At 41.4% G+C, this 25,845-nt stretch overlaps 1 pseudogene; it reads right to left on the bottom strand.

Moving 5' to 3' along the window:
• Nucleotides 1-12,755: 12,755 nt before the first annotated feature.
• On the bottom strand, nt 12,756-15,824 carry LOC116679388 (general transcription factor II-I repeat domain-containing protein 2-like; annotated as a pseudogene).
• Nucleotides 15,825-25,845: the final 10,021 nt, after the last annotated feature.

Below are 25,845 nucleotides of genomic sequence, written 5' to 3'. Positions count from 1 at the left end.
AAAGCACAACTATCCCGCATGGTTAGATATTGCAACCACTCAATGCAGAAAATGACAAACTTACTTGGATTTTACTGAGCCTTAACTTAGGTTATTAGAGACTTTGGTTATCAAAAACACAGACTAACTGCTCTACCCCAGCAGTTTAGCAACGCTTTGGCGTAGATTTATTAGCCCCAAGTACAGGTCAATCCCAAAACACTGGATCCTACTTTTCCCCACAATGCATCTCAATACCCCCTGACCTCCAAATCCCCACAGAGATAACCAGGGGATCAAAATTATGATGTGAAAAAAAATCAGTGACGGGCCACTTTAGGTACAAGATAGCAAAGAGGCCACAACATTGATCATAACAGGCTTTGAAGGATTTACTGATAAAAGAACCCCAGCGACATTCCCACTCTCACCCACTCCACCTTGGCTTAATGCTGAATCCAGGTTCTTCTAATGTTTTTGTGCAATCAGGTTAAACAAAAGCACATTTGAAGAGGCATATGTGGTCAGAGCTAGTCTGGGAAAAGCTTTGTCTGACTAATCAACAACTTTTATTTCTACTTTAGAGTTGCCCCGTTCCCACAGTGTCCCAACCCCCCGCAGGGTGCAGCGGGGAGGTGGATAAGAGGGACTAAGTCATTGTGTAAAACGCACTTGTTATTTTAGCACATAGTGCAACACTTGCTCCAAGCAAGGGGTGCAGAGCGGCTGTTGGCGTCAGAATGAGGCAGAAACAGGGCACCCATTTAACCGAATCACACTTGTATAGGGCACAGACGGACTGACCACACACACACACAACACACACAACACCACACACACACACCACACACACACACACACACACAACACACACCACACACACACACACACACACCACACACACACACCCACACACAGGAAGGCAAGAGAGGAACAATGTGCCTTATTTTCTCTCTGATGGACAAGGCAAACTCTCACTCTGTCTTTCTCCCTTTTCTAAGGCCTACACACACCAAACAATTCTTCAAACTAATTGCCGATTCAGACTCCGCAGTAAAGACAGCGGGGCTGTCAAGGCATGTGTGTACGGTGGGATGTCGCAGATCTCCACAATAACTAACTTTATAATAAATCACTGGGCACTGCTAGCCAAGGATTAGCCACGCTCCAGTGGGCAGTTTGTTAAGCTGCGTGAAGAAGCACTGGAACGAGAAAACATCGCCAAAAACTGACATCAGCACTGGACCCTGGACACTACAAACCCCCCGCCTGGTTTCCTGGGCACACACTTAGCCTTGTTATCTGATTCTCCATTGACACAAAATCCTGCTCCTGTATTAGGCTTTAACTTGCAACTATTGCTTATTTTGCCCCCCGTTGGGGTTGTATCCACTAATGACTTCTATAGTGTTTAGGACATCATCTCTAACCCAGGTACACTGCTCCATTGATTGCTTTCCTTATGTTTCCTTACATGTCATCTCGCACCCTACTGAGAAATCTCTTTGGCAAGAGTAGGGCTTCCTACATCTGGTTATTTATATAATGACTGAGAAAGCATGTATCTCTTCTCCCCTGCCTGCAGAAAGAAAGTCAACTCATTTGAGCAAGCTTGTTATAAAATCTTGTTATGAAATATCATAACTAAAGCAACTTTAAAAACTGTTAGAGGCTTAATCTTGACTTAGTGCTAATATTTCTGTAGTGGTTACAGTGCAGCAGCTCCAGTCTGCCTCTTGGTAATTTGGTTCCCAAATCTTGTTCTCAAGAGAGAATGTGCTGCACATTTTTATTATCTTTCTAGATTTTTTTACTCAAAACATTCTAAAAATGACTTGAAGCACTTGCAAAATGATTCTGTTATCAACTCTTAAGTGTTTTGTCCTTGTGCAAACAAAACTAGATACGATGCAACAAGAAGATCAAGTTCGTATCAGACAGTATTTCCTCTGTTGTCTTCATTCCCTTTGGTAGCGCGCTCTTGTAATTACTGGTGGCGTGATGTCAGCACATGCGAGAAGAGGGCTCCACTCCTCCACTGTCGTGCCAAAGAAGCAGCACACTCGTGATGATGAGACAATATCTACTTTATGATCATTTTTCCTTTCATGTTTCAGCTCAACTTCTTTCTTTTTTACCTCCTACTGTGGCTCCCTAGTTTGCACTATTGTTTCTGTATAAAGGAAAGAAAAAAGGTCTGAAATATATTGTGGTGCAGGACATAACCCCTGGGTGGTGTATCTGAGCAGAAGGGAGGAAGGATCTCTGTGTAACCTGTGGCAGAGTGTGTGACAGCCCAGAGAACGGGGAATTAAAGAGGCTCTTGTCCTCCAAGGCTGATTGACACAGCCAGAGCGACAGAAAGGTTTGTGGAGGTGCTGGTATTCCCTTGGCTATGTCTACCTTTGCACTGGACAAGGGGCACTGTCTCACTTTCTTTAGATGTGTCTTTCTCCTCCTGCTCTCCTCTCTCACTCACACACACACACACACACACACACCACACACACACACACACACACACACACACACACACACACACACACACACGTGCACGCACCCACACACACACACACTAGGGCTCATTATAGGAATGCTCTGACCCTTGGGGACTTCACTTACTTCTCTGTCTCTCTTTCCAGTCCACAAACCTGGTGTCGGACAAAAGGAATGCTGAAAGGAAATTTGAATTTGAAACAGGGCCACAACAAAACATGCAGCTCCCAATGGAAAAACTTTGGAAGACTTGGAGCCAGCTATTGAGAGGTAGCGGTCCACGCACAAAGAGCAAAAATGGGATTCTGAACTATCCAGCCACTAGCTAAAGGTACTGTAAGATAGCAGATACTGCAGAGGGAGAGAGGGATGAGCAGAGATTGAAAGGCATGAGCATGGACACCAGGGGCCCAGCGGGTAGGACTGTAGAACACACACAACCCAGATTACACACAATCACACACACACAAACAGTGAAAAAGACACAAAGAGAGTAGCAAATTTGGCCAATCCCTTCCTCAGTCTCGGCTTCCACAGTTCTGCAACTCACTGGATTGGAAATTAGGTTTTCTAGTTACCCTTTAAATCAATTGTAATGTAAAAAAAAAAAAAAAAAAGCTAAATCCATCCCGACACAATACAAGTCCAGATTTCTCATATTAACAGCTCCTTGTGGAAAACCGGTTTGGTTAAGGTGGGTATTTGACACTGATTTATATTGGCAGTAGCTGTATAATGTCTAGTGACAAATAATCTTGGTCAATACAACTACATAACTGTCAGCCATTTCCGATCACAATATCTGAGTCGTGTCGATATCCAATCAATAGACGGATGGAGAAGCGCTTCTTCAGGCTCCGGACAGCTGAGAGAGCTGCTTGTTTTGTGCGTGGCTGCAAGCTACGCAGTATGAAATTGAGAATTATACAATAAAATCCTACTGTAAAGCCAGGATCCTAAGCATTAGGGACACACATCTGCTCGGCATTGTGTATTGTTCGTTTGAACCAATTCACACAATTCAATTCCTATTCCATTGCCAATACAATGTTTCCAAAGCATCAAGGCGCGACAGAGCCTTGTGCCCCCAGAGCGCACCACCACCACAACAGACCTCCACACCGGACAGCTCGGGTCACTTACCTCTGGTTTTACGGGGGAAGGTGCCGCCGAGCAACGGCAGTATGAGTCGATTGTAAGACCCGGTGGATACAAGAAAAAAAAATCCGAGAGTGATCAGAAGAGAGAGGAGGCTCGTTAGTGCGTTACCAGATCCTGTGACGGTTCTTTGCAAACTACTCCTCCCTGTCGCACCTGTCTCTGGCAAAAATTGATCCCGTACGCCGGCCTGACACCCCTAAGACAACTGTCTCAGGGGTTGTGTGTCCGTGCCCTCCCCCCCAACCCTGCTCTATTCAACACACACATACACGCACACACGGCACCACCTGTCCCCGGTGCAAAACAGCCCACAAAGAGCTTCTATGTCGCGCAACGACACATGGCATTCCCCGTTAGTCTCTGCAGCAATACTCCCTCGCAGACAGCCGTCCGAGATCCCCAAGTAATCTGGAAAGACTGGGAGCAGTGAATGATGAAAAGGAGAACGCAATAATAACCGATCCAGCACCACCACTGGCACCAAACCAGCTGCAACGTTTGGAAATGAGGCTACATCTGCCGCTCTCGTTGCTCGCCCAGTTGTTTTATCAATCTTCCGTCCCCACAATAGTTGGTCTATTTCGCCGCTGCGCACCACTGCTGCTCTGTCATTGCTGCGTCTTTTCCACCTCGGGTCCCGCTGAAAGGAAATACTGTCCCTCTGTCCGCTTATGCTCCCCACTTGCACACAGAGCCAGGCTCAGGATCCAGCGCACGGCAAAGTCCCATTCATCGGTTTATTAAAATAGTTCCTGTTCCTTGGGGCTGCGCTCAGGAGCGTTGGGAAGGTGGGAGGACCACGGCGTTTGTCTTCTAGCGGTTGTGTGAGCTACAGCATCTCCAGCACTGCTCCCTGCTGTCATCCACAAGAGACACCAAAAGCCTGTTAGTGCCAAAACCTGAAGCAGAGTTATGCGGCGACTGGAATGGAATTGATTAATGGCTAATTGGGTTTCACTTTTGCGCCGTCATGTAAAAAAATAAAAAAATACCTCCCTTGATGTCAAGGTCAAGCCACTCATGGCTTATTGTCTGTCGACTGTATTTCATGGTGGCAGGATGAAAAGTGAATTTTGTCATCTTGTTAGACACGTCAAACACAGAGCGGAGGGTGAACTTTATTCCAAGGAAGCTTTACCGAAAGGACAAACAGCACATGGTTTAGAAAAGGTCTGAAATTGTGCTGATGTTAAAGTAAGACCACAATGAAGCACCTTTCTGACAAAAGTGATTTTTTTTTTTTTTAGCTTTCATTTCTGGAGAATCAGGATTTTGCCGTGATGCAAAGTAGACAGGGAAAGGAAGTGGATCCAAATTAGAAGTTATGATACATTTGGAATAAACAGAAGCTAGTGGTCTTATCAAGCCACTTTTAAAAAAGAACAACCTAGACAAGTCACTAATGAGCAACTATAGGCCAATATCAAACCTTCCGTTTTTAAGTAAAATCATTGAAAAAGTAGTCTTTCAACAACTCAACCATTTCTTGTCACTAAGCAACAGTTTTGATACCTTTCAGTCGGGTTTCCGACCACACCACAGCACTGAACGGCTCTTGTCAAAGTCTTTAATGACATCCACCTTAACACAGATAGTGGCAAAATTTCAATCTTAGTATTACTTGATCTCAGTGCTGCATTTGACACGGTCGACCATGACATATTACTAGACCGATTGGAAACTGGGTAGGACTTTCTGGCTTAGTACTAAACTGGTTTGAATCTACCTAAAGAATAGGGATTACTTTGTGTCAATAGGTAATTATACATCTGAGCGTACAAATATGACGTGCGGAGTTCCGCAGGCTCCATTCTGGGGCCTCTTCTGTTTACATCTACATGCTTCCACTGGCTCAGATTATGGAGAAAAACAAAATAAGTTACCATAGTTATGCGGATGACACACAAATTTACATAACCTTATCGCCAGGGACTATAGTCAATACAAAAACTGACTAACTGCATCAAACAAATTAACGACTGGATGTGCCAGAACTTTCTGAAATTAAATGAAGGAAAAACTGAGGTAGTTGTTTTTGGAAAAAAAGAGGAACGATTAAAAGTCTGCGCTCAGCTTCAAACAACAATGTTAAAAACAACAGACAAAGCCAGAAATCTGGGTGTAGTCATGGACTCAGACCTGAACTTTAACAGCCACATTAAGACCATTACAAAGTCAGCCTACTATCACCTAAAGAACATATCAAGGGTTAAAGGACTTATGTGTCAACAGGACTGGAAAAACTGGTCCATGCTTTCATCTTCAGTAGACTTGACTACTGTAACGGGGTTTTTACAGGTCTCCCTAAAAATCAATCAGACAGCTGCAGCTGATTCAGAACGCTGCTGCTCGAGTCCTCACTAAGACCAAGAGACTGGATCACATCACTCCAGTTCTGAAGTCTTTACACTGGCTTCCTGTGTCTCAAAATTGATTTCAAAGTACTCTTGCTAGTTTATAAATCCCTTAACGGTTTAGGTCCAAAATACATTTCTGATCTGCTACTACACTATGACCCCCCAGACCTCTCAGGTCATCTGGGACAGGTCTACTTTCTGTCCCCAGAGTCAGAACTAAACAGGGTGAAGCAGCTTTCAGTTTCTATGCTCCTCATATCTGGAATAAACTCCCAGAAACCTGCAGATCCGCTGCTACTCTCAGTTCTTTTAAATCAAGGCTGAAGACTTTCTTTTGATGCTGCCTTTCTTTAAATTAATGCTCATTTCTTTCTTATGCTGCACTGTAACTTTTATTCTTGTGTTTTATGTGTCCTAATGTTTCTATTTTGTTTTTAACTGTCTATTCATGTGTCTTATTGATTTTTAATGCTTATGACTTTTAACTGTTTGTACTTGTGTTTTATCTGTTTTAATGATTTTGTGTAAAGCACTTTGAATTGCCCTGTTGCTGAAATGTGCTATACAAATAAAGCTGCCTTGCCTTGCCTTGCCTTATGTGAAAAAGTAGTTTCCAAACCTACTTTAGGCCTACTTTTGTTTCTATGTTAAATTTTAATAAAGTGCTCATTTTATGCTTTTTTCCCTTTCCTTTATTGTGTTATATATCTTTTTTGTGCATGTTATAGGTTTACAAATGGCGTTTTTCCACTGCATGGAATCTACTCGACTCGCCTTGACTTTACTTGCCTTTTTAGGTTTTCCTTTACAAAAAAGTCCCCGGTACCTGCTAATAGGTACTTTTTGTATTACTACCTCAGTCGAGGTTCCAAGCGAGCTGAGGCGGTACCAAAAGGGGACGTGAAAACCTGCAGACTACTGATTGGTCGGAGAGAATAGTCACTAATCACTGAGTCATCACTGCTAGCAACAGATGGGGGGGCGGGGTCTTGAACAAACCTGCCGTGTTTACCGAGCGTTTTTGGTTCATTCGAAACTAATTTGCCTTCTGGCTGTGGAAACACGCCGAGAATCAAAAACAACTCACCTTCGACATTCTGTGTGCATTGCGTTAGGTCACGGCAGTTTCCTGCTATGACGACCAGCCCCGGCTCGCCTCACGCATGAGGCGGTCCTAATCTGCAATGAAAAAAGGAGGACGGGACACCGCGGCCGAGGCGAGTCGAGCAGTTACCATTAATAGAAAAATGACGAAAGTGAAAAAGCCCAAAGTCCACCCTAAAGGGACTTACCATCTCCAACAGAAAACACTCAAACTGCTCCAAACAGCTCTATTGTAGTCCAGCCTTTATTTCCGTGATGAACATGCGTCATTTTGTAACAAACGTTATAATGATCACATAGGTCCTAGCGTGCTGCGTCCTCATACTCTGCTTCTGATCAGCTATTTGTCCTTACCTCCTGCGCATGTGCGACTCCCAACAAAGATGGAATAGAAGTGAGATGCCTCACTCTGTAGCTAAAACAGAGAGCTCAACACACAGGGTGAAAAGAGGAGCTGCAGCAATGTGCAGTACAACAAAAATATGTTTTTTGAAAATTAAACAATGTAAACCTATTCATGTACAACTTCTTAATACAATTCTGAACTTGACAATAAGCATAATATGAGCACTTTAAAGCTAGAGTGCGTAGCTTCTGTCTCCCCCATGGGGAATTTCCAAATAATAACAACAAAACTTTTGGTGCATCCACATGGCGCAAACTTTTGGTGATCACGCACCCCCTCCACCCTTCCTCCACAAAGGTGATAGTAGCCAAGGAGGATATGGAGGAATCAAAAAAACATGATGGACTCTTGAGAGGTGGTAATTATCTTTGCTAGATTGTCTGCGCGCGAAAGTTGCCGGACGGCCCAAATTTCCGAACATAGCCATACTGGGAAATACAGAGAAAGCAATGGCTCGGATGTAATGTTCATTCATATAAAAAAGTTACGCACTAAAGCTTTAACTAATTTGCAGTAAGCCTAGGCTATTTCTCAAATACTGTGAAGCAACATCAGAGTGGACGATACCAATGACATTAATTGGAAAAATGCAAGCATTACGGAGTTAGCAGAGTGAGAAATGTGTCTAATTGTATCCAATTTCATTATTTGATGCTATATGATTCAGCATAAATATTTCATGGGAAACACAATTCCTGAAAGTCCATTTTTACATAACTCAGTGAACCCTGAAACGTTTTTTCGGCAGCAACTTCCATCCCTGAGTTTATGATTGTGATGTCTTTTCTTCTCATTGAGCCTACATTTACAATAACCCAATAGAGGGATAATTTGGTCCCATTCAAATTAAATCTCAATAAGCATCCACACAAAACATAATTGTTGCTTTATCACACTTTGGTGGTTTGTGAGAGCACTCCACATCCTCTGTCTGACCCAGCAGCCTGTAGAGGACTTGAGGACCACATTGAAAAGCCTTTACAACACTGTCAATGGATGTCAGTGCTGTGTTAAAGGAGTTAAGACCTACTGGACCTTGGCATTAAATTGCTACAAGCCAAAGCCACCTTTAAGCTTTGATTTATGAATAATTAATTTGCTGAAATAATGACTTCTAGGCTTGAGGGGCCATTTATGTGCTTAGCTCACTCTCTCTTCACCATCTTAATAAAGCTACTGGAAGCAATCTGCTGCTTTGACACAATCTGCTAATCAGCGGTGCCAATTCAGACAGCTTAATGTCTGATTTGGGAGAAATATTTAGTCCCCAGCTAAAACTGAATTTACTATTTAGCCTAAGGTTATCTATTTTAAGATAAAATCCAAAAACATATTATTGAATACCATATTGTGTACATTATATAAATGAAGCTTTTAAAATTATCACCAATTTAGGCTTTTTTAAATGCTAGACGCCTCTTAAAGGCTTTCTCTTGGCAGAGGATACCTATTGTTTTATACAATTTCCTTTGTGGCGCTTATAATATGTCCTACTGTTGTCTGACATTGATATTTTTGTAGGACGTTGTTTTGGTTTGCTCGTTATTTGCCGTTTTTTGTTGTTGTCTTATCTTCATTTACACAGACAAAAATGGGCCTGCACCAGCACTGTAATACTTATTAACATTAATCCTCCTGCTTACATTATCATCCCATGCTGCCTGTGACTTATGAGCATCCGCAATTAAAACTTCAAAAGACAGACTTGCTGAAAGTCTTTGTACAGGCTAACTGCTACAACAGAGGAAAGTAACAGTGAAATTACGATGAGTTGTCCTGCACACTGGATGTCTGTCCATCCATCTCACATACAAACCAGCAGGGGGTGTGTGTGTGTGTGTGTGTTGTGTGTGTGTGTGTGTGTGTGTGTGTGTGTGTGTGTGTGTGTGTGTGTGTGTGTGTGTGTGTGTGTGTGTGTGTGTGTGTTTGTATAAGAATCTAAACCAAGGTGTCTGTCTATTCACAACATGCAGCGACCAAGGACAAGAAAGTGGCTTGGACAAGAAAGCAAATCAATACATACTGTGAGATGTGTCATTCTTTTTAGAGGGATGCAGAGGAAAAGAGGAGTTAGTCCTGTGCAGGGGTGTCGGACTGGGGATTGTCAAAATAGGACTGAGTACCCAAGGCCCTCATGTGAGGATGGTCCAAAAAAATGCTAGAATGACTAGCTGTGGGTGTGGGGGAGGGGCCCACAGAGAATGCCTTCATACAAGGCCCAGAATTTTGTGCTACACCCGTGTGTGTGTGTGTGTGTGTGTGTGTGTGTGTGTGTGTGTGTGTGTGTGTGTGTGTGTGTGTGTGTGTGTGTGTGTGTGTGGCTGGATCCTGGACTGCCGATGACATCCAACCAGGTGACTCTTTTTCTGTGTGCCGATCTGATGGTCACGCTCTGTTTTATGATGAATCATGCACACATTGAAGGAGCCTATGGGATTTCACTGGAATTGCACATTGTACGATTTCATGTAACAAATAAAATTGAGTTGGAGGAGCCCAAAAACAGAGCTAAAAGGAGAGTGAATACTGGACATATATTTGACAGCTGGCCAGAACCATGACCCCAAAAGAATGCTAACTTGCTCCTTTTCTGCCTGATGTGTACATGCTGACATGGTTGTATTGCTGCCTCTCCTGAATATACACTACAGGAAAGATGCAGGAAAGGAGGGAGGACTTCCACAACAACTCAGTGTTGTAGCTGCTGACAGCGCTCTATTAAAAAGCTCTCCAAAAAAAAAGTAATCCCCAGATTAGTTTTATTATTCTGTTTCCAGTTACTGTGCATAGAAATAATTTAGGACACAGAAACTTTGAGCCATGTTCAACAAAAGAACTTACACCATGCCATCTCCTGTCAAAGTTTGTGTGCTGACAATTGATAAATATTTCTTTTGTCGGTTTCCTTTCATCCCACTCAGTGTGTCAGAGCAGGCAGGCAGTAGTAGTAGACCTGAGCCAGATGAAAAGAAGAAGAGCTGCCACGAAAAAGCTTTGCAAAAAAAAAAAAAAAAAACTACAACCTTTGAAAGAGAATGCACTTTTTAATCTTTCAACAACAAGGGGAAAAGGGGCAGCACAGTCGTCAAACCCCCTGCGGCTGCGGCACAGTAAGAAAACAGGAGAAGAGAATGGCGGTTGTCTAGCATTAGGAGGGGATATGCTGATGCCAAAGTTAGATGAACTCTTCACAGCAAGAGCTTTTGTCTGCTAAATTACAATTCAGCAGAAATATGACTGCAAAATAAAGATGCCTCAGTCTCCAGAGTGACCGTTTTCCATCCGACCAAAGTAATCACATGGTTCACCAAGCTGCGAACAAAGACACACAGACTGTGTGCAGAGTTCATGTGATCAGACACAGTAACTACACAAGCTCAGCAGTCACTCTGACAACTTAACTTAGCCAATGGAGCTCAGCCATTTAATAAGCGGTTTCACATCTCCAGCTTAAAGGCTATGACAAATGCAATAATATAACAAAAACTATAAATTATTTGAAGCACTGAACAAATCAATTTGAAATGACTTGTAATACAAGTAAGAACATTATCATCTCGGCCTCCTACATGGACGTCTATCAACCAGTGAAGTACTCAGATCTTTTATTGAAGTAAAGTAGCAATACCACAGTGTAAAACTACTACAGTTACAAGTAAAAGTCCTTTATTCCAAATCTTACTCAAGTAAAAGTATAACCATCAAAATGTACTGTACTTAAAATACCAAAAGCAAATTCATTCATAATGCAGGCCCTTTTCATTTACATGATATACTTTAATGTTGCATTTTTTGCAAAGGTTGGGCTAATTTAATATAGAAAAATGTATGAGTTGATTTTATATTTTGTATCAATAATTTAAATCCGCAAATTAGTAACTAAAGCTTTAAAATAATTTTGGTGGAGTAAAAGTACAATAGCCTCCAAAATGTAGTGGAGTAGAAGTACAGTATAAAGCAGTAGTGGATTTAGCAATTTGGGGGCCCGAGGCAAACAAAGGCATGCTACTTCGATAGTAGTTTTGCTATATGCTAACACTAGCGCTTGTAAGCGCAAGTTAGTGCTTGTTGTTGTCAGTAGCTACCAGCACTGTGTCTCTGGTAGTTTTGGGGCCCAAGGCAATTGCCGACCTTTGCCTAATGGTAAAGTCGGCCTCTGGTATAAAGTACCATAAACTGTATAAAGTACCATACAATGGAAATACTCAAGAAAAGAACAAGTAGGGTACCTCAAATTAACTAAGTTGCATTCCACCACTGCCATCAATGCATAAAAAGCAAGTTTGATCTGACACAACATTGCAAAATTGAAACAAAATACAGTTCCTTAGTATTGTGGAGAAGAAAAATCAACAAGTTAGGTTACTTGACCAAGGTACTGTTTTATTCACTCAATGTTATAGCTTTAACTTAAAGTGCTCATATTATGCTTATAGGCTTTTCACTTTCCTTTAATGTTATACAGGTGAAACTCAAAAAAAATAGCATATGGTGCAAAAGTTCATTCATTTCAGTAATTCAACTTAAAAGGTGAAACTAATATATATATAGACTCATTACATGCAAAGTGAGATATTTTAAGCCATTATTTGATATAATTTTTAATGATTATGGCGTACAGCTTATGAATACTCCAAATTCAAAATCTCAGGAAATTAGCATATGGTGCAAAAAGTTCAGTATTGTAGGTTCAAAGTATCACACTCTAATCAGCTAATTAATCCAAAACGCCTACAAAGGGTTCCTGAGCCTTTAATTGGTCTCTCAGTCTGGTTCAGTGGAATTCACAATCATGGGGAAGACTGCTGACCTGACAGTTGTGCAGAAAACCATCATTGACACCCTCCCAAAGGAGGGAAAGCCTCAAAAGGTAATTGCAAAGGCAGTTGGATGTTCTCAAAGTGCCGTATCAAGGCACATTATTAGAAAGTTAAATGGAAGGGAAAAGTGTGGAAGAAAAAGGTGCACAAGCAGCAGGGATGACCGCAGCCTGGATAGGATTGTCAGGAAAAGGCCATTCAAATGTGTGGGGGGGCTTCACAAGGAGTGGACTGAGACTGGAGTTACTGCATCAAGAGCCACCACACACAGACGGGTCTGGACATGGGCTTCAAATGTCGTATTTCTCTTGTCAAGCCGCTCCTGAACAACAAACAACGTCAGAAGCGTCTTACCTGGGCTAAAGAAAAAAAGAACTGGTCTGTTTCTCAGTGGTCCAAAGTCCTCTTTCTGATGAGAGCAAATTTTGCATCTCATTTGGAAGCCAAGGTCCCAGAGTCTGGAGGAAGAATGGAGAGGCACACAATCCAAGATGCTTGAAGTGTGAAGTTTCCACAGTCTGTGTTGGTTTCGGGAGCCATGTCATCTGCTGGTGTTGGTCCACTGTGCTTTATTAAGTCCAGAGTCAGCGCAGCCGTCTACAAGGACATTTTAGAGTACTTTATGCTTCCTTCAGCAGACGAGCTTTATGGAGACGCTGACTTCATTTTTCAGAGGGATTTGGCACCTGCCCACACGGCCTAAAGTACCAAAACCTGGTTGTACAACCATGGGATTACTGTACTTGATTGGCCCGCAAACTGCGGCTGTGGCTCGGTGGTAGCGCGGTTGCCTGCCAATCGGAAGGTTGGTGGTTCGATCCCCGCCCCTGCAGTCATTGTCAAAGTGTCCTTGGGCAAGACACTGAACCCCGAGTTGCTCCCGGTGCTGCGCATCGGAGTGTGAATGTGTATGAATGTTTATCTGATGAGCAGGTGGCACCTTGTAAGGCAGCCCCGGCCACAGTGTATGAATGTGTGTGAATGTATCCTGTAGATCAGGGGTGTCAAACTCATTTTCACCAAGGGCCACATCAGCATAATGGCTGTCCTCAAAGGGCCAGAATTAACTTATAAATGTAACTAAATATAATCGAATGTAATGTAAAATAAAAAAACTACTCCTTAATGTAAATAACTCATTATTATTATAACTTATTCAAGTGACAATACAGTTGCATAGAAACATATGTTGCTTGTTGCTCTAACATAAATCCTTTTAAATTTTGTCAGTTATGAAAACCCACATAACTCCATTAATATAGGATCAAACTGTCCAAGTGAATAAAGAAAACTAACATAAAAATGAGCTGCAAAGAACATGTATGACACATGTAGCATTTTACAAAAAAAGGCTGCACACAGCCTGGCATCCAACTGATGGTATGATGAACACAATTGTCTGCATACACAATAAGAACTGCAAACATTAAATAATTACAACAGCAGCTACACATAAATAATATGTAATCAACTAAATAACAAAATAAGGTGACTCAGTTCACAACTATATTGGTCAAGTTTTTTGGTTAGTTTTTGATGAGGAGATGCTGCCTGTCCTTGAACACACCAAGTGGATTATATCTCTACTATGATTGATCATGTTCTGAAAATGATAAACACAAAACAAAATGCAATCACAATCATTAAATTGCACACAGTTTAATGTTCTTTTTCTTGGTTAAATTACATTTCATTTGTTTTCTGACCAGATCTCTGACACCGTTTTCCGTTGCCAGTGTGTCAATGTCTGGTTTTAGGTCCTGTGCTGAGGCAATGCGTAGAACAGCATGGAGGTTGTCATCCGTGAGGCGTGATCTGTGCTTGTTTTTGTTCAGATTCATTATGGAAAAAAACTGTTCGCACAGATAGGTGCTCCCAAACATGGACAGAACACGAGCAGCATGAAGTCGAAGTTGTGGCATCAAACCAGGGGGCAGCAGACGGTTAAAAGTCCTGGATTGCAACATCCTGGAACTTTGCTTTCAGGCCACTGTTGCTTTGAAGCTCAATTAGCTCCATCTGAAGGTGTTGGGGTGCAGTGCAGACATCGGTGGTGAAAGGATTGGCAAAGATGTCAAAGCCAGACTGTTGTGCTCTGAAGTCAGAGAAGCGCCGATCAAACTCAGTCTTTAACCAGCTCAGTTTGGTAGCCAACTGAGCACATGAAAAAGTCTTGGGAAATGAGGATGACATGCTCTGACAAACAGGAAAGTGTACAAGGTTGTCCTGTTTCACTTGCCACATCCATAAGTCCAATTACGCTGGAAAGCCGTGATCGTGTCGGACATCTGCGTGATGACTTGTTTGCGTCCCTGCAGCTTCTGATTCAGCTGGGCGAGATGGTCGGTTATGTCACACAACACAGCAAAGTCACACATCCACTTTGGATCTGATAGTTCAGACATGAGTTTACCTTTACTCTGCATAAAAAGAGCAATGTCTTCCCTGAGCTCAAAAAAATCGCTTGAGGACTTTGCTCCTACTCAGCCACCGCACTTCTGTATGGTACAGCACATCCCCGTGCTCCGAGCCCATCTCTAGCAAAAAACTGCTGGAACTGACGGTGATTCAGGCCACGCGCCCGAATGAAGTTCACTGTTTTCATGACTGTGGTCACAATGTCCTCCATCCCCAGCACCTTCCCACACAAAGCTTCTTGATGGATAATGCAATGATACGTTATCAGAGGCGTTGTGACAGTTCATTTTTGCATTTTCCCCTTCATTAGTCCAACCAAGCCCACTTTTCCTCCACACATTGCCGGTGCACGTCTGTAGTTAATCCTACCAAGTTTTCCCACTGCAATGGATTTTTACTTACGGACTTCTCCACCGCATCAAAATGTCCTGTCCCGTCGTGGTCCCATGCATTGCTGCCACATCCAACAGCTCCTCAGTGATAGAGAGGTCCGACTGTACGCCTCTAATAAAAATTGATAACTGCGCTGTGTCCGTGTTATCTGTGCTTCATCAACAGCTAATGAAAAAGCCGTGTAGCTGCGTGTCTCCTCGGCCAGCTGTGTTGTAAGATTTCTGCTAGTTCCTTCACTCGGTCGGCGATGGTGTTTCTTGATAAACTGACATTTTTAAAAGTCTGTAACTGGTCGGGACACACTGCTCACAGACCTTCAGCATGCACTGCTTCAAAAACGCTCCCTCTGAAAAAGACTTGGAAGCGTGGGCGATTTCTCAGCCACAATGAAGCTAGCTTTCACCGCTGCCTCGTTTTTGGCTGTGGATTTCTTGAACAAACTCTGCTGCGACCCGAAGTTTTCCTTTTAATTCTTGGGCAATTTGTTGCTTTCTTGAAGGCTAGCTTTAGCGTACTTAGCTCCGTGTTTGGTGTCAAAATGCCGACGCAGATGTACTCTTTGACAACCGACACCGCCTCATAACACAAAAGACATACCGGTCTTTCTCCTTGAAGCACAAACAAGTATTCGCCTTCCCATCTTTCTTGAAAACAGTCTTCCGTCTGCATCAACTTTCTCTTTCTGGACATTTTGGGATCATTATTTATATCTCAGTTCCACTCGTTGGCATCATAGACCGTTACGGTTGGTATGGTTGGCATGGATACTGCCGCACTAGCGTAGTCGAAAGGCATTGTGGGGAATGTAGTTTTTGGTCAAAGCACGCTATTAATTATTTTTTGGTATTTATTTTTAGACACTCAAAACTTTTAAGCTCTCGCGGGCCACATAAAATGACATGGCGGGCCACATCTGGCCCGCGGGCCTTGAGTTTGACACATGTGCTGTAGATGTAAAAGCGCTTTGAGCAGTTAAGACTGGAAAAGCGCTATATAAATACAGCACATTTACAAACTCTCCTGACCTGAACCCCATAGAGAATCTATGGGGCATTGCCTCATGAAAAGACATGAGACCAAACAATGCAGAAGAGCTGAAGGCCGCTATTGTAGCATCCTGGTCTTCAATAGCACCTCAGCACGGCCACAGGCTGATAGCATCCATGCCACGCCGCATTGAGGCAGTAATTCATGCAAAAGGGGCCTAAACAAAGTACTGAGTACATATGCATGATTATACTTTTCAGAGGGCTGACATTTCAGTATTTAAAATCCTTTTTTTATTGATTTCATGTTATATGCTAATTTTCTGAGATTTTGAATTTGGGGTGTTCATAAGCTGTAATACGCCATAATCATCAAAATGATATCAAATAAAGACTTGAAATATCTCACTTTGCATGTAATGAGTCTATAGAATATATTAGTTTCACCTTTTAAGTTGAATTACTGAAATTAATGAACTTTTACACCATATGCTAATTTTTTGTGTTTCACCTGTATATCTGTTTGTGCAATTATAAGTTTACAAAGTGAAAAAGCCCAAAATCCCCCTCAAAGGGACTTACCATCTTCCAGAGAAAACACTGTTCACAAACTGCTCCAACCAGCTCTATTGTAGTTCAGACTTTACTACCGTGACAAACGTGCGTCACTTTGTAAAACACGTTATAATGCTCACGTAGCTGCTAGCGTGGCACGCCTTCATACTCTGCAACTGACTAGCTACCAGTACTTACTGCACATGTGCAACTCCAAACAAAGATGGAATAGAAGTGAGATGCCTCGCTCTGTAGCTAAAACAGAGAGCTTGCAGGGTGAATAGGAGCTGCAGCAATGGGCAGTACAACAATTATATGGTGTTTTCTGAAAATTAAACCACATAAACCTATTCTGATCCAACCTCTAAATCCAATTATGCACCTGAAAATGAGCATAATATGAGCACTTTAAAATGTTACAGCTGATGTGGCACACTAAGACTAAGAATGAGGTGCGTGTGATAAAGTGACAGAAATACCATCAACCCTGATGATCATGCCTAATGCAGCATTTACAGTGTAATTCTGAATCCAATGAAAATAGAGAAAATTACCTTGATATTGACAATCCCTGGTGTGGGACTCAGCTCTATTGTTCATACAAAACATCACAGCAGATAGCTCCATTTTGAATTGTTCCTCTTCTCAGTGTGAAGTAAAAAGGTTTAAATCACAAAGATTTGTTTGGATTTGAATGCGAGTAACAATAAGTCTGCCTTCATAAAAGGATTGATGTAAGTTCATCTCCTGTACAGTACGTGAAACAAGCAAACTCAGTTTAAATTTACTCATGTTTATCCAAATTGTTCCATTTTCACTGTTATCTCTGGTCTGTTATTTGTTAGTCAGTCAAAAGATGACACTGTTATTAATAGTCCAAAGTAAATGTAAGGTCTGATTACTTATTAAAGTTTAATAGTTGAAATATGAACTAATTTACAGCCAGTGTGTAAACTCGATCGGGTTGTTGTAAATTAGTTGGGACCAATCTAGGTGACTTTATTATTACTGAGTGCTACTGCAGAGGCAGCCATCAATCTGCCATTATGAATCTGGTGCAGAGATGACACGGTAGAGGAAATGAGATGGAAGATGAGGTGGGAAGAGAAGAGAGAGGAGAGAAGCCACGCACACTTTGAAGATATTTAAAGAGAATCATATTGGAGAAAACAGTGGAAAAGGATAAAAGAAGCAACAACACAAAAAGATAGAGAAAGGATTGAGGATCAATGCTAAAACATTTTGAGATATCTTTTATACACAAAGAGAGGAGAGAAGAAAACAAGCAACGCTCGGGGACTCAATGTATGGTGACAAGGCGTGCACTTAGCCTCACCCCTCCAATTCCCTCCCAACAGATAGCAACACATCAGGCCTTCTGTTTGGGGAAGGGTCACAATAATGTGCCATCACTGTCAAAACTCATACAATTACAACACTAAAAAACCATAAATATTTCACGGCCAGTCTGCTTTTTCCATGTTTCCTCTCCACCTCCGCCGTGGCAGCAGCTGACCCGTTGTCAGGGCTCTGTGGTGAAATCTCTCTAAAATAAACAGGGGAGACCCAGAGAAATAGAAAGGCAGCCGTTTGCTGGTATTCAAAAAGCCATGGAAAGTCATAAAACACAGAGTGAGGAAATTGTGCATTCTCAGTGGAAGCAAAGTTGAGACTACCTGTTGGCAATGGCAAAACACTCAGCTCGGTTATTTGTTGCTTTTCATTTTGTATGTTGCATACAGTGACCTGGCATATCCCATGTTCTCTGACTGTGGCTACAAATCTTTTATATTATGTGTTTTTAAGGTCTGCTGGAGGGCCCCCACAAATCACTTTTCCAATATCCTTTAAGCCGAAAGGCACAACAGTCATAAAACGTCTGTAGCCAGTTAAGTTTTCCTCGCGGGGCAATTTTACTCAAAAGATTAAAGACTGTTACTCTCGCAAAACGTCTAATGCATAAAGTTAATTACTTTTATGAGCTTTCATTTTGGGATTCTACTTTGAAAACTAATACAATTTCTTGCAATGTTCAATTCTCATACACTCTGGCCATGCACATAATTAGTGAAGTTTGTGTATTTTGCTTTTGAGGATGACCAGATAAGCCATTCAAACCTAAAATTCAAGGTTGTGTCCAATTGTATTGGACTAAAGGACATTAATATATATTTTGGGGGGTAACTGTACAGTATGTAGGCTTTCTTGCCTAGAGTTAGATGATAAGATTGATACCATTCTATACACTTATTTAGCTCGAGCAAACAGTCAGTTAGCTTAGCATGACATAAAGTGTGAAAGGCGCTGACACACCAACCAGATTACCGGCTGTTAGACAGTCTGGCAAGGTGGTGACTCAGGTCTGTTTGGTGTGTTCCGTGCGGTCGTCAGTCGGAGGAGCCGTCAACATTAATTTTGGCCGATTTAACGTGTAGAATCGGCCTGTGGGTAGTCAGACTCAATGACCAATCTGAGTGGTGGAGTACTAGCCCTTAACTAGTGAATCTGTGCCCGAGAAAAACGGAGCTGTGCTCGGTGTTTACTAGGTCTAGAGAGAGATGTTCCGTCATTTCCAGTTTTCAGTTTTTGGGAGACAATACCTGAGACAATACAGATTAGTGCCGCCTGCTGTTATGCGCACGCGCAGAACGTACAAGTCGGCGTCTCTTCGGTAAGTTCCGAGGCACTTTTTTGACGTCGGGGAGCCAATTGATCGGTCCCACTACTTTTTCTGCGGGCGGTTGGCGGTCGGATTGGTGTGTCAGAGCCTTTAAACAGCGGGAAACAGCCAGCATGACTCGATTTTAGGGTAAAGAAATCCCCCTACCAGAACCTCTAAAGCTCACTAATTAACACTTTTTAACAGCACAAAAAGTGTAAAAAACACAATTGTCCATTTCCCAGGGCGTTATGTGCCAGACTACGTCTTGGCCAGGACCAGTAACTTTTTGGAGTCTCCACTGGTTGGCTTGCAACTGCTTAACGCCAACGAATAGTCTGGCACATAACCCCCTATAAAACAGTAAACAACATATAACATGTTATTTAATGAGCTTTAGAGGCGCTGATAGGTGGCTTTTGTTACTGTTTGACAGAGAGCCAGAAGTCTTTCCCCGAGTTTCAAGACTTTATGCTAAGCTTGCTGTGATTAGCCCCAGCTACATATTTACCCTACATACGTGAGTGTGCTATCGATGTTCTCAAACTCTAAGCAAGAAAGCAAAAAAAATATTTCCAAGATGTCAAACTATTGCTTTAAACTAGTCCCAAAGCCGCTTCGGATCATTGGAAAGAATGTTAATAATGAATACCGTGCTTACCAGCATGTGACTCAAGGTCAACCTCCTGTCTCTTTATTAGTTCAACATGATTGAGAAGTCTTCTCACACAGCCAGTGCAATACCCTAGCCTTGGTTATGCCTTATTAATATGTTATTGGGCAGAATATAGTTAGGGCAGAGGTCCATATCAAGTTTCAACCTGCAGATGATTTGTAGCTGTGTTGTATGTTACTGATACCTGGCGTTGCAAGCGTCCGGAAATTTGTTGCAGGATGTAGGAAATAAGATTCCCATCAATGGTGTGGTGCAGATGAAACCAAGCAGATCTGGTCAGCTATTAATGGATGGAAGCTAATTTCTACATTTTCAAGGCCGCTGGTAATGAAGAGCAGAAGGTGAAACGAGAGGCAAAGAAATGCTTGTGATGTGATCACAGCACACCTGAGACTTGCGGTTTGATTGTTAACATGAAACAGAGCAAATGGATTACATTAGAGCCTAATTGTATTGCTCCTTTCATTGCTTAGCAAAGACCACGTCCTTTCTAAAGTGCGCTTTGATGGTGATGGATATCTTATTGAAACAATTCATCTTTCACGCGTTACGAGTCAAAGACTCAAATTGCTCCTTGGACTTAAACATCTTAAACTTTACGGTTATCCCTCTATTTGTTGCGGTTTTTGATTATTTTTTTTTATTTGGGGATTTTAACTGTATTAATGGCTACTGTATTGAATGTATGCAAATCTGTGTTTTGCTATACTGCATTGCATATTTTGTCAAATCTGGGCTAGACCATTTACTCATTCTGCCCTATGTATTGGTGCTTTTTATTGCTATGTATACAGCAGTTTGTGTCTTTCTTTTCTATTATGACCAAACAATTTGAAAGTAAGCACTTCTATTTACTGTGGAAAAGGCACAACATACCTTAAAAAATTTTATATGAATGACATCCTGGAAAATCTGGTCAAATTGTCAATTTGTTGCTGTTATTATGAAAGGTATGTCTTCAGAGAAGGAACAAGAAAGACAGAGAGGGGGAGAGTGGAGTGATCATTTTACTCTTAGGGATGAGTGATTTTCCTGTTATCTACTAATCTTCAATTACTCAATATCCAGAACAATTTTGGCCTCAATCAACTGATCCAGTGAAGCAGAGTTGTAAGTTAAGCGGGAACAGATGAGAGCCTTCGGGGCACATGTTGCCAGCTCTTTTGCAGGAGAGTGTGGTGGCACTGGTGTGCATGGATTTTTGCCATTAGTTATAGGCTCAAAATGCAGAGGTTAAAATTGCTTAGTCATTCATAAACATATCAAACAAAAAAGGAAAGGAGCCACACAGCTGTGGTCAAGACAACACCCATTCCCACGTCATGCTATTTTCTCTCACACTGACCCGTTTAATCTTACGGCCGCAGGCTGGTGTCACAACATAAACTGTTCCTAGTGCAGCAAGGATTTAAAACAAGGCCAACAAAAAGCTACAACAGGTCCTATTTAATGCATTTCTGATAGCAACATTCAAAGTAATCAGTTTCCTTTCTCTGGAGCCTGGTGCCAGCGTTTGGGAAAAGACAAATGGACACATAATGAAAACTGTAATAGCTTAAATACTGAAAATCCTTTCTAAATGAAAAGGGAGAGTTAATAGAGTTCTAGTTGTGATAATACACAGCATCCAGCAGGGGAAATATCTGTCAGAGTTTTACAGTGATACACAGTACTTTATGTGAGTGCCACACAAAGAACAGTTATATGAAAATCACATCCCAGACTATCTACTTAGCACATTAATGAATGCAGCAGCTTTAGTTTCAGTCTGTCCTCCTTTACCATCCTTGCATAATTCTTCCTTTTACATATTTAATTCTTACTCTTATATCTCTAATATTTAAAACAAAAAGACTCTGCTCTGCTAAAGTAGTGCATCTGCAGTAAAAAAAAAAAAAAAAAAAAAAGAAGAAAAAGAAATTCTTTTGAAAATTAAATGTGTCGTCTAGCTCAGTGTGGGTGAGGCTACAGAAAAAAAGTCTAAGTTGACTCAATGGGTAAAGACTGCCCTCTCAGGGTTTACTATGTCAATTGCAGTTAATATGGTTACCTGACTCTCAGCCATCCTGCTTTATATCAATACAGTATCAGACAGGGGAGGGAAAGGCCCACATTTGCATTTCAGCATCACATGTGATTCACTAGTTTTAAGTATTTAATTGTTGTTTACCATGATACACACTTAATAAATGGTTTACAGAACACCGTAATGCAGTTATGAGCAAATATGAGGACATTTCAAGTGTTTTTTAATGTTTTTCTCAACAACTTCTAATATGAAGCATCAATAACTGGTGTAGAAACAATAACCAAATGCCTCATAACACAGTTTATAAATGAGTAATAGCTTCACAAAAGATTCTTAAGTCAAGGTTCACTTACTAGATTTCTTCTGGAGCTTTCTTGTAGCATCTCGTTGCATCTTATGGCCTTCGTGAGAGGATGGGGTCGGCACATTAACCTGGAGCGTGAAGAGAAAGAGTTTATTAATACTTCATTAATAAACATAGTAATGTGTATGCATGAGCGTACACAATGTGCAAGTGCTTAGTACTGGGATAGGTGCAATTCAAGTATTCAATATTGCAATTTACCATTTGCATAATGTGTTTTTTTTACTTTGTATTGTTTCTGCATTTGCAGCGTTTTTCTGTTGCACGTGTTGTTGCGATTCTGTATTTTCAGCCCGTTTCTCCTGTCAGTGTAGCGCGTTTTGCACGGGTCGGCCACCGTACCAATCAGCAAAGCAAGTTCCTACATACTTCAGCCGAGCGAGTAACATTACAGCAATAAAAAACATAAAACCAAGTTTGTTAATTGTGTATGAATTTTGATTTTTTTTTATGTGAATTTATTTACATTTATTTTTACCAGATGTGACCTCTTATATAATACATCCATGGATGTGACAGCTGTGGGCTGTGGCCTGGCCCGTGGCCTCTAACTTTCACTTCCGTGCTTTGATTTAATTGGTTAAAAGTTTATAAGACAATCCCTCTCTCCGCCTTTCTGCCCATACTGTGCTTTGGCTCAACAGTCGATAGAAAAAGGCCGTGTTGTGGGCTGGACCGGTTCGTTGACCAACATTATTCTGCAAGTCACGGCAGGACAGAGGAGCAACAGGTTGCCAGTGAGGTCAGTGGCTGATTTGACAGCTGTTTTGTTTTCAAACCAATCCTTAACTTCTCAAAGACGTATTGCTGCGCTAACTAGTAGCTACGTTGATTAGCTAGCGAACTTAACCTAACGTTTTCCTTGGAGAGCTGGTAAACCACTAATTATAACTTACTTACTTTGCTCGTTAACGTCGAGGAATGCTTCTGGCCAAAAGTCATGATAAACAAGGAGGGTCCGATTAAAAGAGGGCTGTTGTCGTTGTTGTTGGCTGAAGTAACGTTTACAACAAGTCATAGTTTCACATTTAGGGTAAAGTTCATCAACCATTAGCTAACTAGAAGAAATCACAGCTGCTGTGTAGCATGCAGCGCGCCTTTTGAGAAGACACCGTGTTGTGTTCAAAAGCAGCTAAAATGGGTTGGAAATCATCCACTCAGCAGAATTGACATTGATCATGTAAGAAGACTGCTGCGGTTCTTTACAATCTGCAAATTATACCAGTGAATTCAACACAGCGTTACGTTTAGGTGTCTACGTTTGTTTCCCCTATCAAATTTTTTCATTTGAAGGATTTTAGTGGCCTGATAAAATGAATTGTCCAATTTTTCACAAGAAACACTGTAATTAATGGAAGTTTATTGAATGTTGGTCATCTTGTCACCCTAACCTCCAGGTTGGGCTCTGACTAAATGCTTTTCCGCCCATTCAAACTGATCTGGGATCTGACCTCACTGATCTTGGTCTACACAATTTTACATAAAGCTGAAATATATATATTCCACCTTTAAGAACCTAGCTCTTCCCTTCTTTGATTAATTTACTCTTTACTGATTTTGTTAAGCATGACACACTAGCATGTGTTTCTTTCTTATCTCAGTCGGTCAGATCAGGGTGTATGTATTGTCTCCTGGTTCCAGGATAGCTGTCGGCCTCTTTAACCCACTGACTAGTGGTGATCTCTCTTTTGTGTCAGCTCCAACACTGTCCCCTATGGCATGTGTCTCAATAGTTTCCTGGAGATGTACCAGCTTGTCCATTAATATCAAAGGTCACATTATGTTTCAGCTCCAAAGGGAGTGTAGCAGCTTTCTCTTCTCTGACAGGGGATGACATGGCTCAACATTGTGAGGATGTGACAAACAGTCTTATAGCGCAATAGGAGGCCAGATAGCCTTTTTATAAGTGCTTTGCTGGAACCAGTTGTTAGGGAGATGATTATTTCCGAACGTCTCTAACAGCTTAGTTTGTGTTTCATAACAGCCTTCCTGAATAAAAAAATTATCTCGGGTTCATCACACACTTGATAGCAGGGAGCAATGTGGCAGACTTTGCTTGTAATAAAGCCAGTGATGCCATCAACTGCCTCTTTAGAAAAAAAAAAACATGTTGCTTAACCAAGCTGTTGCAATAAATTGTAATTTGCAATCACAGAGTGTGGAAGACCACAGGTCATGAAATCACCCAGAAAGCGTTATATTCACCCTGACATCTGAAAATAATTAGTAAAATGAATAAAGCGTTCTATGTAAAGGTCATCCATGGATGGAGTTGCATATCTTCGGTGTAGTTTTCTGGATAGCTTCTTCTGTCAGGCAGATGTGTAGCATAATCTACCTGAGCATTTACTGCATGTTGGCAACAGGTTACAGCTGGTCAGCCGCACTGCTGTTTCCCCAGCAGTATGATCACATAGACCATGTCCTTCTTTGATTCATCTGCCCTACACATCAGATCAATCATGGTTAATAGCCAGTGTTCCCATAAATACAGGTGGAGTCCACTTATGTCTCCCTGTGCCATCTGGTAGAACACAAACAGATGCCGTCCCACATGTTGGGAGCACCGCAGCTATTTATCCCTCATTGCTTTCCCACTTGCATCTCTTCATCCTGTTTTTTATTATTGATTCATCTGCCATGTATTTTTCTAATAATGGTTTGGTCAATCATTAATACTCTTTCTATAAGGAAAGTCTAAATTTTGCCGAGTCTCTGATGTTAAGACTTCATTATTTCAAGATGCTATATAGTTTTTAAAATGCAAAAACTAGCTGTGGGAAGCAAACAATGGATATATATATATATATATATATATATATATATATCTATATATATATATATATATACTCTGAACATAGTGTGGTGACTTGGCTGCGCCGTTTTTATTTTTTGAAGTGCGGTTTCATCCTGATTGCATCATAGTGTTGACAAATGAATTTAGATGGGTGAGTTGCTTTTCTGCCTATATTCTTAAACTGTCTGGCAGGACAGTGATTCCATTTCCACATTCACAAGACATTTCGTCTCTGCAAGATAAAGTATATCAGCCACTTCAACAAAGAATATCAGAAATGTATTTCATCATGCATACCAAGCAATGTGAGGTGAATCTCTGTGTCTGACACTCTATATTCCATGTCAGAGATTGAACTAGCAATCCAATGGCAGACAGCGGGAAGACTAATGAGATGGAGCTGCGGCAGCACAACCTGTTAATGGAGACCAGCAGGTGAGAGCACTGGGACCCAAAAGGGCCACATATTACCAAGCCGAGGCAAATTATGAACTCATTTGAGGCTTGATAAGCCACTGTGGGAATCATCCTTATCCTATTAAACTTTGCGGAAAAGAGGTTAACTTTCCCAGGCAGTCTGTATTCACAATTTCTTTCAATGACACTAAGGTTTTTAGTTAGTTTTTAAATTTTATTTTTATCCTA

The sequence above is a fragment of the Etheostoma spectabile genome, unplaced genomic scaffold (genome assembly GCF_008692095.1).
Source record: "Etheostoma spectabile isolate EspeVRDwgs_2016 unplaced genomic scaffold, UIUC_Espe_1.0 scaffold00011074, whole genome shotgun sequence".
In the NCBI taxonomy this organism is placed as follows: Eukaryota; Metazoa; Chordata; class Actinopteri; order Perciformes; family Percidae; genus Etheostoma; species Etheostoma spectabile.
Note: the sequence above shows the minus strand (reverse complement) of the source record. Positions and strands in the feature narration are given on the sequence as shown.